Source organism: Falco peregrinus, chromosome 1 (assembly GCF_023634155.1).
Source record: "Falco peregrinus isolate bFalPer1 chromosome 1, bFalPer1.pri, whole genome shotgun sequence".
Classification (NCBI taxonomy): domain Eukaryota; kingdom Metazoa; phylum Chordata; class Aves; order Falconiformes; family Falconidae; genus Falco; species Falco peregrinus.
Window position 1 is genome coordinate 26,448,726 of NC_073721.1, and position 10,752 is coordinate 26,459,477.

General features: G+C 39.1%; 1 protein-coding gene across 2 annotated transcripts in view; it reads right to left on the reverse strand.

Moving 5' to 3' along the window:
• LGI1 (leucine rich glioma inactivated 1) overlaps positions 1–10,751 on the reverse strand; it is a 31,096-nt gene extending 20,345 nt beyond the window's left edge. Inside the window, exon 1 of one of the 2 annotated variants that reach the window (XM_055798678.1) lies at positions 10,634–10,751. The gene's annotated coding sequence lies outside the window, so the exon portion shown is untranslated. Of the gene's footprint in view, positions 1–10,285; positions 10,391–10,633 lie in introns of those variants that run through there. The other variant, XM_027788844.2, reaches the window with a different exon arrangement.
• Between the last annotated feature and the right edge of the window lies 1 nt (position 10,752).

Below are 10,752 nucleotides of genomic sequence, written 5' to 3' on the forward strand. Positions count from 1 at the left end.
TCACTGGAGTGCCACTGACATAATGAATTGCATGAGGACGTGCCTCATGAAACACGTATTAGTGTTTCATCAGTGCTAATCAAAATGCTTTACAAAGTGAGGATTTGGATCAGCACGGAAACATTTTAAGGGGTCATCAGTGATAGCGCCACAAGTGCATTTTACTGATGTTTTTATTATTCTTAATAATTCAAGAAATCTGGAAAAATACCTTGTTTCAGTAACAGTTAATCCCTTCTACCTCCAGCAAATACTAGATCTGCCTGACACCCCACCCGACCTTGTGGTAGGCACGTTGGCACTGCACAAGCTCAGCGCAGATTCTCCATCAAATGAGATACCACACCAAGCTGAACTCCCTGGTCTCTTTTCCTTACAAACCACATCCCCCTGCAGAGGAGACTCTGGAGGGCTGAAGAAGTCCATCACATCTGTTTGCTCATATGCCAACATGCTATTTACTCAGTACAGCTTTAAGAAAGGATTTGCTCTCTTGGCTGCTGGCTCTCTCCCTCTGCAGTGGGAGAGCAAAACCGACAAAACATTGTTATCTAAGAACTGGCTGTAGTTTTAAATGTAATTTTCATAGCAACCAAGAGATACATGTTTTAGTTATAACTGCTCAGAAGCTAAAGGATTTTCCCTACCTTGAGCATGGTAACATTCACATTTCGAGCTTACAATGTTGTTTCCGTGTCACTTTTCTAAGACAACAACCCAAATTCCATAGAGCTGACTTTCTTCTAGACACCAATCACTTTTAGGCATCTCTAAGTTTCCACTGTTGCTGCCCTTGTGATTTAGGCAGAGTCATTAAAACTGGAGGGTCTAATTCCCAGCCTTGATATAATACATCAGTAAGAAGTAATAAGCTCCTTCATGAAGCAATATAGCTCCCCAGCTAAATAAATGGCACACGCTACTGATTAAACAAAGGCGTATGTAGCTTTTTTCCTAAGCATTTTTTGAAGCAAACAGATAAATATGTAAAAGAAAAAGAGAAAGACAAAACAAGGGGAGAGGGAACTGAGAGCAGTAGAGACATCTCAGAAACTGAGATCTTAGACCCCCCGGCATTGGGAAGGAGGACCTGAGAAACATCCCCAAAGAGCAACTTGGCGCAAGTATTGGCTGAAAAGAGCTCGGAGCTGCAAATAGCCTCCTGCTCTTCAATTTGCTCTTCACTCAGGGAAATGCGCGCTATGTATTCTTTGCAAGTAAAGGCCATATCAAAGACACCTGATCCCATTAACAATTTATTTTCCTAAACAGAACAATCTGAAATAATGACTTTTCAGATAACTGCTCAGGTGAGAAGCAGTAACAATGCTCTCTGCTTCTGACACCTCTGTCTCCTTGAGGGGAGGCAGATCTCCTTTCATATACACATTATATATGTATTAAGATATCTCTCTCAAGGGCTATATTTAGCTTTTATTCACAGGCGAGCACCACAACCACTTATTCATTCTTTTCATGCTTTACCTGCTGTTTGCAAGGCTGCCCTGATGCTAAAAATAGCTTCGCATGTTAGAGGAGGGTTGCTATAGATTCAGAATGGGTGATGTTAGGAAGACAGCTAAATCCCTCTTTGCTGAGGACATGGAGGATCCACATGGATGCAGCTGACAGGCAGCTGTATTATTATCTGTGACCTGGGCTGCAGTGCCCTTTCATAATGACTCGCAGGCTCGAAGGTTCAGGTGTTTGTGTTGTTCTAAGACTGCACTGAACTGCAAATCAATACAAATCGTGGATGTCACCATAAGTATAAGGCTTTGGATTTCATACTGTAGTCTTAGATCACAGTGCAACAGTATCTTCATATATTAATAGCGCATTAGCTTCTTTTTAACTGGGAAAAAAATTTAATATTCTGTTGTATGGGCATATTTTTCTGCAGGCATTGACATCTCCAAGTAAGAAAATATCAAAATGCTTTGCTAGTTGTTCTTACTATAGAGTTGAAAGGATGACAATTCATCATGTATTTGATTACTTTCAAGACAGCAATGAAACCACATAAAAAAATTGTACTACATACTGTTGTTTTGAACTTCTGGCAGTGTGTCCTCTGACAATGCTGACAAAGCTAATGTTAATTTTGGAAGTTACCTTCCTGTCTACAACTTAATGGATAGTGCAAGTGGAAACTGCTTATACATAACTTTCCAACTCATTTACTGCATAAAATAGTGAAGTGTGCTACAGGTAAGTGTCATTTGATTGTTAAGGTCATGATACCTATGTTTTTGAAATTTGTCTGACAAAAATTTTGGAATCATAAGAAAGATTTTATTTTGTCAAGCTTGAACATGTGGAATTTTTGAGGACTGTCATTAGAACACAGTTATCTCTACAGTCTGCAATTAAAAGTGTCTTATTATCCATCTTTTAGAAATCACTTTTCTGCATTAGGAGAATATCACTAGTTGCATCCTTTCAGGGAGATGAGGATAAGATAAATGAAGATAGCAAGTGTCTAATAAGACTTACTTTTCTTTCATAATGTAGTAAAATCCTTCCAAATGGTAACAACCTGATCTTGAATTTGAAGGCATTATACATAAATTAAAGGGCAAGCTGCAAGAAAGAATGGATGGCAAAATACTGGTCATTAAAGCAACACCGATGTGGAAACATGGGAGTTTTATTCCACAGTATAAATTAGCTCCCAAACATGTAGTAAAACCGGTTCATTTCTGTATACAGAATACCTTAGATTTACTCAGCTACATTAACTTTCTAAAAAATTAGGTGATTTTAGACAATTACAATGAAAAGTTACAAGCTCAACAGAAAATTTTATGAAAAAAATTATGCTTCAGGAGTCCCATATTACAAACTGAATTTAATGTTTCATCTCCAAATACCAATTTTCCTAGTTCTTAAAACTTGTGGATGGATTATGCCCATATCTAAGATAAATGAGGTAGTCAGAAGAGTGTTTTCCTTTTGTTAACAGACTCAGATTATAGAAACCTGCCAAATACTGACTTTATTAAGGCTGAGTTTCAAACAGAAGTTGATTGTGCAGGGAGAGAGTGGCATGGAGTGACTAAAAAGATTATTAAAATATTTTAAAGCAGATCCTAATATAACCTCAAATAATACGCTCCATCTTATAAGAACTGTATATCTGAGGACAGTGTAATGCAAGCTTGAGAGAAGATTCCATCATATGCTAAAGGAAATACTTTTTCACTCAAATCTCACTGCACATCCTGACCCTTATCTTTCATGTAGTTATGTTTTATTTCCATTCAAGAAAGGCAGTCATCTAGATATATAACTGTTAATACTTTAACATATCACTTGCAAATTGAATGTGGTTTCAGCAAGTAGCAGGATCTCCCCCAAGGTACAAGCTGGAATATTTCTTTTTACTTGATATAGATAGATTCCTCAGCAGTTTTTTGAGTCTGCCTTCTTTACTTCTAGAGCTGTGGATATCGCACAGCTCAGTATTGCTGGCTACAAGTAACATAACTTGATATTTGAAACTAAGCTAGACTAATTGTTCCCATTTAGGATCATTATCCTTCCCATTCCACCTACGTGCCATGGCATGAATAGGATCCCGACAATACTTTCAATAGAAAAGTAGATTGTATTTCAGTACTTTATGTCTGAATGGTATTGGTGATTAACTAACACAAAATTGTATTTAATTTGAAATATAACCCCTATTATTTCCAAAATCTGACAATCAGGAGTATACTTCTACTAATGAAAGGTCAGTTCTAGCAGAATGGCTAATGGTATTATTAATTAAATGAGGTCTCACAGTGGTATTCTATAAGCATGTTCACAAAAAAAAAGTGAAACAGGAATTTTTACTGATTTATCCTAATTCACTGCTCAGAACAGCCTCTTTATATCCCTCTATCCTTCAGTTTCCACTAAACGATCAGCTGTTGATCACCTCAACCCAGATACTATCAACCTCTGCAGGCAGTTACTGTACTACTTTACTGTGTCAAGTAATCTCACTGAAATTGTAAGATGAAATGCAGGTCGATTCTGTGATCGTTACACCTTATTATGCTCTTATACCTTATTTTTTAAAGTCTATCTATGAGATTCCAAACAATTGATTACACACTGTATATTGCAAATAACCCCTGCTACTAAGTATTTTCTTTGCTTGTGAGACAACCACTGGAAAACACTGTGGTGAACACGCCTGGCCAGCTGCGTAGTATAGTTTGCAGGACTGACCTTGATCGCTGGATTAAGATCTCAACTTTTGGTTAAGTTAAGATGCAACACATCTTTTTCTAGAATGCTAGCTATACAAACAGTGCTTAACTGCTTCTATGACTCAGAGGATAGAAACTCATCATTTACCTTTTTATACAGAAGACTTTAGATTCCATATATTCAACTAAAAATTATTTGTATCTCCCCTCAATCCTCATCAGAAGTGAATATACATACATACATGGTAGATGTTATGCACAAAAATGTGTATAAGGAAACAAAGGAATGCATATCTTTTCCACCACTGTTTAAAAGTTCAATGGACTGTAATTTTCCTCACATATTATTTTTATTTTCATAAAATCAGTGGGAAACAATGTAATTTACAGAAAACAAGTCGGTACTTATTTGTCAGTTGGTGGGAGTTTTTATTTCCACTTTATTGTATTTCCCCACTGTTGCTTATTATTTTCTTTCATTTTTTTATTTACATAATAACTCTGATACCAAACTGGAAAAAAATGTATTTCCCCTTTTCTTGGACTTATGTATTTGAATGCCATCAGTCACTTTCCACCATAGCAGATCTAGACATAAAAGCAGGATTAAGCATTCTTTGCTGTCTTAGGAAAATGTTCATACTTTGGGGAATTTAAGCATACTGCACCTCTAAAATCTCTTCAAATGAAAACTGGAACATGGAGGAGTTGGTTTCTGTATTCCACTTATTTCAATGTAGGCTGATAAAACTAAGAAGTAATATTTTGTGCATATTGATAATTACTTTTTAATTAAATTCCTGATCAGCTAACGTCACTACACTTGTTTATGCATGCCTACGTGCATGTGTAGGCTTTGTTCTCAGCAGAGCTGCTAGACTGTAAACTCTCAAAATTACCTGCCACACAAGTGTGGCATTGACAGTGACAATTAAAGGACACTAGACAGGAGTCTACATAATATATCTCTAAGGGGATTTATTAGGCAAAATTCTTTACTTTTTGCAAAAAACCCCAAACTTCAGAGATAATATGGGAGGTTGCTTCCAATAATTATTTTTTGATGAAAGTCTGCTTTATTATTTCCGTAACCGGATCAGTTAGGCTTTATAGGGTCATACTGGCATTATTTACAATACACCTCTTAAAAAGGGCTTTCAGCCTAGTTTATTTTAATGATATTTAAGTTAATGATTCTTAAGTTCACAGAAATTGTAGGATCAAGGTTGCTGCTACAAATGTTCCCTTAATTGCAACGGAACGAATGAATGAAACAATCAGGTTTTCAAGGTACTAAGATAAGATTATTACATAACTCTGAACTTTCTAGTCATAGTCATAACTTTCTAGTCATAGTCAAGAAAAAAACAGATGTTAGAAATTCAAACATTTATAGTTCTTCATGTGTATGTTGATTTATTAGTGTGTTAAGAGTGTAAGTGATGCTACCATCAAATAAAGTGTTAAGTATGACTTAAACTACTTCTGTCCATGATAATGAAGATTAAGGCTACTCCTCTGCCAACAGTAACAAAAAAAATTTGTGAATTGTACTTTAAAGCTGAGAGGCCCCATCTGTGTCACAAAAGGTAGAGCTAATGGAATAAATCAGGTCAGGTTGTATTTTCTAACACAGTGGCCTAAACTGGGATTCTGTTTACCGAACTGATCAGCTAAGAATAAGGGTGCAGTTTCCTCATATTTTGCTTCTTCGGAGATTTTCTCAACAACTGAAACTTTCATTTTTTTCAATTTTTTTGATTTTTTAAAAAAATATTTTTAATGAAAGCTTTTGATTATTTTTTTTTTTATCCTACCAGCAGAGCAACCTTGATCTGGAATTTGAGATGTGCACTGTCCTCTTCTTGAGTTTTGCATTAGTGTTTAGAAAATTCCCAAACTTTGGGCTCAAAGTAAGTGCTCTGCAGACAGCCAACAAAACCACCACCTTCAGATAAAGTCTGACAGTGCATTAGGCAGGAAGTAGTTGTGGAGGTTTGCAGCGGTTTGTTCACCCTAGAAGTACAGGAGCCTGGAATAAGAAAGGTCTATAGGTCAAATTCTACTTCATACAGCCTTCCAAAATTCCAGCATCTGTTAGCTCTGCCTTTAGTTTCACAGAATTGGGGGCAGATTTTCAAAAGAACAAGTTTTCCAAATTGTTTATTATATTGGAAGCCTTAATGTTCTAGAAATTCTGTTCCCACATGATGTAGCTGACATTGATCTCCGATCATCTTAAACAGGAACAATTAAAAGGAAAATTTCCACTGGTAATTGGAATTTAGGAAATTCTATACTCTTATAATAGGATTAGATATCATGTTATTATCTCTATTTTATCTTGTTGACAATTACAGTGCAATACAATGTGGTTACTTATACACAGGTCTGGGATTTTGGACAAGGGAAGAAAATGAACAATCAGATGCTATTTTTTCGAAGGTACATTTCTAACAATGATTACACACTGAAATGGTAATTGCAACTTCAAAATAGCATAAAGCAGCACAGCTGCTCTCGAAATAATGGAAATAGCACAGGCTCCTCTATGATATTTTTTGTAACTTCCTCTATACTGGAAAAAAATTTAAATACAGAAGTGCTTTTATTGATTAAATTATCAGCCAAACAAATAAAACTACATTTGCCTTTTAGCATAGCAACATTGACATCTAGTGGCTAATTAAACTCCACGTTTGATATCCTTTGTATGACAAAAGCCATGGAACATACCATTTACTAAATCTGACAAAATAAATATGCAATGCAACAGCCTGCTCTCCTTACGTAACCTCTAGATGATTACAGAATGACAGCAAGTCTCTAATGACTAGTTTAGAGCGACAACCCCAGCAGTGGGAACTGGTGAGCGTGAGCCATTGTCCCTCACCACAGTGCCACTGGTTTTCCCTGACTGTCAGGAAGTCAGGCTTGGGAGTCAGCTGTCTGACTCAAGTATGTATCTTGCTCAGGGCTTGTTGGGAGGCATAAAGCATCCGTAAAGTTATACACAGGTATATCTAAAAGAAGAAGAACTACACTTACTGAATGTAATGTTACTGGCATACGTGAATGTCCAATTTTAGTTCTACTTGCTTTCCTACAAATTACTAGGGGGGGTCAGATAGAGGGAGATGAAAATCAGGAACACAACAGATGCCATGAGACTGTTCATACTAAGAAGACATGAAAATAAATGCTTTGGGAACTTACTTCATAGACATGCAGAAGATAGGAAGGTGTCAATATCAAATTACAAAGTCTAATTTCCTCATTTTTCAACAAGACAACTGACTTAATGGAGAACAAGAAAAGATTAGACAGGATAAATCTCAATTTTACTAGCATTCTTGATGATCCCACATCACTTTCTCATCATCAAACTCAAATGTAGTCATATGTCCTCTGCAAGCAGCTCTTGTAATGAATATGGTTGTCAGTGACTGCCTTGCCCTCGCTCTCCATACCAGTGGTAGCTGCCTCTTCTGTCCTGCTGGCAAAGCTGCCGGATTTGCTTCATTAAAAATTGTACCAATTTCTTAATTGGCTAACTGAGCTAATTTTGACCAAACAAACAAAAGGCTGTTGAGTTTAAGCAACTTTATCAGATCTTAGAAGGCAATAATCTCCTGCAGGAAGGTCGAGATATTTCGTCCTAGCTAAACAGTGATAAGGACTAAACAGCTATGCTTAGTGTTTCTTAGAAATACAGAGGGAAATCAGAGTCTGAAGAAGAGCAATAAAACATCTATGAGTTTTCAAAACTATCTATGGAAAGGTTGAAGCACTTTAATTTCTTCAGCTTCAAAAAGGGGAGACTGTGGGCATGTATGTCCTTGAGAATGCAAAGATTCATTATTCAACTGATGCTCAGTTCCTGCTTTTTGTACCAACTAGTGTAGGGCATTAAGAAATTATCTCAAGTAGCAACAAAGGAGATTTATCTTAGATATTAGGAAAAAACCCTATATACCTAAGAGGTTAATAGATTAAGCTCTTTATGCTGTGAAATATACTATACTGGAAGCTTTTAGGAACCGCTCAATAAGTATGTCAGGTATAGTTCTTTGAATTCTGCATCTCAATGACTTAATACCTTCTCTCGGTACATATGCACTAATAGAAGTAAGCTTTCTGGGTACACTAGGTCTCATACTTGGCCCATGTCTAGATTTAGAGCAGGAGTAAAGAAAGAACTACAGTGATGCTGTCTCCTTCATGGGCCATGAAATTCAGGGCTATAATTTAAAAGTATAGTTTCACATTACTGTTAAGCTGATCTAATAGAGAGGTGCTGCTGAAAGGACCACCCTTGTTTCTCACTTCCCCCTTCCCTCCTGTCCCATCCCTCCATCCCTCACCTTTTTTTGCACCACCACTATTCCTCATCAGACATCAAAGCAGGATAGTCAGAGGAGTCTGACTGGCAGAAAATGAAATACTGCAGTTCAGCAGAAGTGCTCAGATGAGCACTAGTGCTAGTTCAAAAAGAGGAATGCTCTCTTCAGCGGCAGCTAACCCATGGATTGATTTACTTGTAATGGAAAACTGTGTTCCTAAGGTTTGGATGTATAATAATTGAAATCCAACCTACAACTGTAGCACCTCCTGCTCTGCGAAGAGTTATGCCCTTCTCTTCTTTTTCCCCCATATCTTTCAGTCCAGTGAGACTTGTATAAGAGAACTGTCCTTTTTGGTGTCAAAGCATAGTGATGCTAGATTTAAACTATGGAGATGCTCCCATAGGATCAAACTATAATGCATATACCAAGGGTTAAGGACAGGTCCAGTTTCAACTTACAGTTTTTTTAGGAGGCCGTTTCTGATCCACTTCCCCAGCTGTGCCTTACTGTAGCCCACATATAAAAGCAGTCAGGTGATGTTTGAAAGCAACACAGTCAGATATCAGAAGAGTAACAAAGCAAGATGAAATTATCTAGCTTCCATTCTCAGAAAAGCTGTTTATAAAGTAACTTCAGCATCTACAACAGTTTCCATAGTTGGCCTCACTGCAGAATTTTCCTCTGTCCCAGAAACTTTATTTTTTCTATATGCAGGCTTTTGTGGCCACAGCACAATGCCAAGAGATTCAAGAACTGTAAATCTTTCCTCTACCTTTCCCACTTTTCTTCAAAGTGCATAATCAATGATCTGTTGGCCCAGTTTCTAGAATCATGTCAGGATTCATTCACACTAAAGCAGTCTGTCATTTCCGTAAGAGGAACAAAAAGATGCCTGCTATTACAGCTTCGTAGGTATACATTATTTATTTTGAGATATTTAAATTATTAATTAGGACAATTCCATTTTTGCAACGGAGTCTCTGCCCTTTAGATGAAACGGGCCACATTCAGTAAGACTTCAGCAGAATGCTGCATACACTCTAATACGCATACTGCCACCCAGTTCCTTTCTACAGGGCACTTGAGCATCACCTTTACATCCCCTCAGAGTGATAATATCATAACCAGTAACACAAATCAGGAGAAAAAAATCATTTTGCTTTTAAAACTGAGATTTGGTAGGCAAGGTAAGGAGTTACACTGTCACCATGGGGTGTCATTGCCTCACTGCATAATAGCAACTAGCTATTACTTATATTTTACAACTTAGATATTACAATAGCAGTATTTCAGTTTTAAAAATTTCCCTGAATTGAATCTATCTGTGGTTTAAGACTCCAGGAATCAATAACACGGCTGGGAAACTCTGACACAGCCCAGAAGAAAGTATCCGTGATGGATTAAAGCATTTCAGACCTCGGCAGTCAAAATGCTGGTTCAGTTATCGTGTGCCCTCATGTCTGATGGGAAACGGTATCAGCCCTCTGACAGCTGCTTGCTGTATCTGATGACTTAATGCCGAAGGCTGGTATTTCCCAGCTAGCTTACGAGAAAAGAGTTTTGGTTCTTAAAGCTCCTTTCCCTGATGCAAGCCACAGGCTCCCCAACTCTATCACTCTGTTGCCGTCTGTACTCACAGAGAAACTGGGTCACAGCCTGCCCGCCCTTCTAACTGCGAGAGGCGATTGAAAAGAAGAGAAACGGCTAAAACATGTGGAGATCAATGCTACATATTACCTTGCCGAGGCTGCCGGGGCGCTAATAGGGCTGTGACGGAGCTCAGTGCCGCGCTGGGGCAGCGCACACACCTACTGCACGGAGCCCGGCCCCGCGCCTCCCGGCAGCTCCGGCCAGCGGGGAGCGCCCGCCCAGGGCCCGTCCTGCCTGAGGGGCTGCTCCCGCCCCGAACCCCCGACGGAGCCGCTGCCGGCTCCGAGCCGCCGCGCTGCCCCGTCCCGTCCCGCCTCAGTTCCGCCGGCGGGACTCCCCTGCCCGACAGCGCCGGGCTGGGCCGGGGGCCGAGCGGGACGGGGAGGAAAGGGGAGCGCTGAGGCCTCTCTGGGAGCCACTGCGGCCGCGTCCTACCTTCCCAGAGGCGGAGACCGCCGCAGCCGGGGCCGCGCATCGGGTTCCCGGCCAGGGAGACTCCCCTCGCCCCTAAACATGATGAGCGGCTTTCCCCTCCCCTCCGTCGCCCCGCCGCG